Source organism: Echinops telfairi, unplaced genomic scaffold (genome assembly GCF_000313985.2).
Source record: "Echinops telfairi isolate 266 unplaced genomic scaffold, ASM31398v2 ScPeMD7_2010;HRSCAF=2546, whole genome shotgun sequence".
Taxonomy (NCBI): Eukaryota; Metazoa; Chordata; class Mammalia; order Afrosoricida; family Tenrecidae; genus Echinops; species Echinops telfairi.
In genome coordinates, this window is record NW_022105908.1 from 17,292,777 (window position 1) to 17,297,383 (window position 4,607).

Sequence of the window (4,607 nt, forward strand, 5' to 3'; positions counted from 1 at the left end):
GAATACAAACGATGAGAACAGACATACTTTTCTTGTTTCTGATTTCAAGGGGAGAGTTCCCAGTTTTTCGCCACTAAGTATAATATTGTTTTCTTGGCTTTGTGTGGATGTCTTCTTCATGAGGCATTCCTTGACTCGCCAAGTCAATACTGTGAGTTCCCTGACTGCTGTCCCCTATTGATACATTGATACCTGCCTCTGTGGTAGCTAATGTTATGTTTTAGCTTGGAAAACAGGTTGCTTTCAGTATCCCTGGTATTTTTGTCCATCAGGCACAAGACACATAGACTCAGAAGCCAATAGTATGAAATAACTTTATTATATTTATAGTTCCCAATAATAAGCATGACAAGTCATGCAGGGTAACAGGGCATTGCTGAGGTGAATGGAAATTAAGCAGGGAAGGAGAGAGTGAAGAATTATGGGCCAAATTACAAATCTGTGGGGTGACTTGGGAAGTATAGAGGAGGGCAATGTCTGTCTAGAGATAGTTTAGGATAAGATTGGCAAGACTGATCCTGCAAAAGAACAGGAAGGGCCAATCCCTCCAACATTGAAGGGAAGAGGCTAAAGCATCAAACAGAGAAAGCAAGTGATGATGATGATGATGGCACAATGACCCTCTGTTAATGGTAAGGGGTCACTAAAAGCCAGGACTATCTCACTCATCCTTGTGCATCCTTGTGGGATACAGAAAGGTTTTCCCGAGGTTGTCACCTGCTTGCTAGCTCACTGTGTAGTCAGCTGCTTAGAGGCACTTTCCCCGAGGACAGTCAGCCATACAGAGCAGTCGGACTGTTGTCTGTCCCACCACAGGTGGGGCCCCCTCCCTGCTGATAAGCATAGTGGACGGCTTTCCTGAAGGAGCGCCCAGAGAATAAGTCAAGCCCACTCAAGCAACACCAAGGTTAGGCTGACATCTTGAATCTGGGATCCACCCATCTTGTCACATGTGTACCCCTAGTCCCTCCCCTTCCTACTGTGTGTACACCCCTAGCTCATCCCCTTCCTATGACAGGTATGTCTATTGTAGGGTCCCTTCCTGTGATGTATATGGTTACCTGTATTCAGGTGGGCTTGCACACCCCTAAGTATATATAAGCCTTGGTCAGAAATAAAGGGTCTCCCCTCTCTCCTCCTCATGGCCGTCCAGGAGGAGAGCATGCTAACATGAAATGTATCTGACTCCTTTATTTTATCTTTTCTCTACCTCTAATATTTTCTATGACTTTACTATGATCTCTATATAGTATTGTTGTATAATTGCTCCTATAGATCCCCACCCCATGGCTGTTAGAGGCTGGTTATTCTGACATATCCCGGTACTAGTCCTTTTGTTCTTCCTCTTCTTTTTCTTCTTCATCATCGTCATCACCATCATATAAGTTACTCTCTGTTGAGCCATTTATTAGGTGTCAGCTAGGGTGCAAAGTGGGTTTTAAGTATATACAGTGAACCCTCGTTTATCGCGGTTAATCGGTTCTAGACCCTACCGTGATAAATGAAATTCCGCGAAGTAGGATTCCTTATTTGTAAATCAAATATTTTCATAGTTAGAGCATAGAGGACATGAAAAAACACCCTTTAGTCACCATTACACTCGTATTACCCAATTTATTAAACGAAAAAGGGAAAATACAGTAAAACATTTTGGATGTTACAATTATCATTTATTATTTATTATATTATTTATGGCATCTAGTTTACAGTATTACATATTTCACATACAGTATTATTATACATAGTTCTTACAAATACTGTAATCAATAGCCTATGAAATGACTTAAGGGATGTACTCTATAGGTGGGTCGCCGTCTTTTTCCTCTGAAGGAGCGGGTGTAGGCAGTGGGTGCTGTTACGCAAAAACCGTGATAGAGTGAAGCCGCGGAAGTCGAAGCGCGAAGTGGCGAGGGTTCACTGTACTCTTTCCATCAGAAAAACAAAACACAACTGGAAAATGCATAAACTTATGAAAATTAAACAACTTACTGTTAAACTACGAATTAGTCAAAGAAGAAGTCAAGAGAGCAGTCACAAATTCCTTTGAGTCCATTGAAAATGAAAGCCTATCGTACCGAAACTGACGGGCGGTGGTGAAAGCAGAACCCAGAGGGAAACGTACACCAGCGAGTCAGCAGCCTAACCTGACAACTCCAGGAAGAAGGAAGAGAAGCGCCACCAAGGTAAACCCTACCTGTAGAGAAGAACTATCAAAGGTCAGAGTTGAAATAAAATAAAACACAGAAAAACACCCTGAAAACTGGAAGTGTTTTTTCTTTGTTGAGATAATGAAAATTGACAAACCGTTAGCTACACTGACAAAGAGAAGGGTAAAGAGACAAATGGCGGTAGTGAGAAATAAAGAAGGCGATATTACAGCTCACTCAATAGAAATGAAGAAAATTATGACAGAATTTTATGAACAACTGTATGGCAATAAACTGGATAACCTATATGAAATGAGAACACTCTTAGAAGCACACAAGTCACCCAAATCGACTCAAGCAAAAGTAAAAAGTCTCAACAGACTCATTATAAGGGAAGAGATTGAATTAGTGAGCAAAATGCTCCCCAACAAAATGAAAAATCCTGCATTAGATGGCTTCACTGGGGCACTCTATCTATCACTTAGAGAAGACCTAAGATCAGTACTGTTTAAACGCTCACCGAATGTAGAGAAGGAATACTTTCTAATCTGCTCTAGTAAGCACACATACCCAAGCACCAAAGCAGAGAAAGTACCACAAGAGAAAGAAAACTGCAGGCTAATACAACACGGCCAAGTACGATTTATTCCAGGAACACAAGGAAGGTTTAACACTGGAGAATAAATAAGCATAATAAAACACATCAATATACTAAAGGAAAAGAGACATAGAATTGTCTCTATGAATGAAGAAAAAAATATTTGATAAGATTCAATACCCTCTTGAGGGAGAAAACATTAAAGAAGATTGGGATAGGACGGAACTCTTCACTATGATTCAGAGCAAGTTTGAAAAGCCAAAAGCCCACATTATACTTAATGGAGAAAGACTAGGAATCTGAAATCAAGGTCAAGGAAAAGGTGACTTCTCTCACCACTTTTAGTGAGATATATATCCAATATTTAGTCAATATTGCATGAGACAAGTAAAAAAATTTCGCTAAAACCATATAAGTATTTCTTGAATAAAGATATCAAAATTGGGATGCTATTGTTTTTGACATATCCTTTACCTATATACTTTGGAAAGTGGCATTCCATTTCTCCAATATTTTCCTGAAGAATTCTGTACTCTTAAATTTATACCACACCAATATCACTGTTTTGGCATTGTGATATTTAGGTTTATTGTGACAACCTGGCCAATAGGAACATGTGGGACTAATCAGGTCACGGTTTGATTGAAGAGCAAAGAGATAAATGGCTCTGCAGTGCCTGTCCCCTCTCTCTTGCTCTTCGGTGATTGGAGCATGCTGGAGTGTGCTGCTGCTAGTTCTCTGCCTCAACCTGTGAGCTACACTACCTGCGGGCCAAGCCAACCGGTGGATCGTGTTGCCAGTGGTTGAGGCTCCTTCAAGACCTGCTTTCCCATGCTGCTGGTGCATACACCGCTTGAGCTTGAGGCTGGTGGCTCCTGTTGCCTTTCTTTGCTTGCGTTTGATATCCCAATTGGGGCTGCTTTGGTAAGCTCCCGATCTACTGACTGTTGGTGACCCACCCTGCTGTTTGCTGCCTGTGGGCAGACTCTGCTTGCCTTGCCCGAGAGAGGGAAGACTCCATTGTCTGCTCCCTTGTCCTTGAACCTGGCAGTCCATGTGAGTTGAAGGACTTCCAGTATATTAACTGTTCCATGGAAGTGAGTTGAACTGAACCCTCAGTATATATATATATATATATACTATATATATATAAATATAAAATAATAAGTGAACCCTCTGTATTGCTGTGTGGACTAGTTAGTTGTTCTAGTCTGTTTCACTGTATATATATATAAATAATAAGTGACCTAGTTTCATTTCTCTAGAGAACCCTGCCTAACACAGACATCATTGAGTGACTCAAACCAAGTGTCTTTAAGTTTGGGGAACAAAAAGAGGTCTGAATGGGCAAAAGAAGGGCGATAAGGTGGAAGGGGTAAGGTTTCAATTAAAATCCCATAGGACAGCCCTTACTCTCCTCAAAGAATGAGTGAGTGGATTGTCATGATGAGAAGAGATTTATTCAGTGCAACTTTTCTAGCCGTTTTCTCACCGACGTAGTTTCCAATTTCCTTAAAACTTCTTCATAATAAGCCCTTGTTATCTTCCTGTGTCTTTGGAGACAGCTATCAAGATGACCATTTCAGAGTCCCCTCCAAAAAAAGCCAGTCGCCATGATCTTCTGATCTGACTGCTCTGCCTTGACTTGAACTGGCCCAGCAAGTCCCCTAGGAAGCTACTGTTTTTGTGTTTATACAGTTTTATTGGCATGTAAATCTCACATCACATGATTCAATCATTCGATCACACCGAGAAGACTTGCACAAGCATCACTACAATCAGTTTTAGCACATTTCCTTTATTCTTAAACTTATCACTATTAACTTCCCAGTTCCCCCAACCTCTCCTGCCAGACCTCCAAG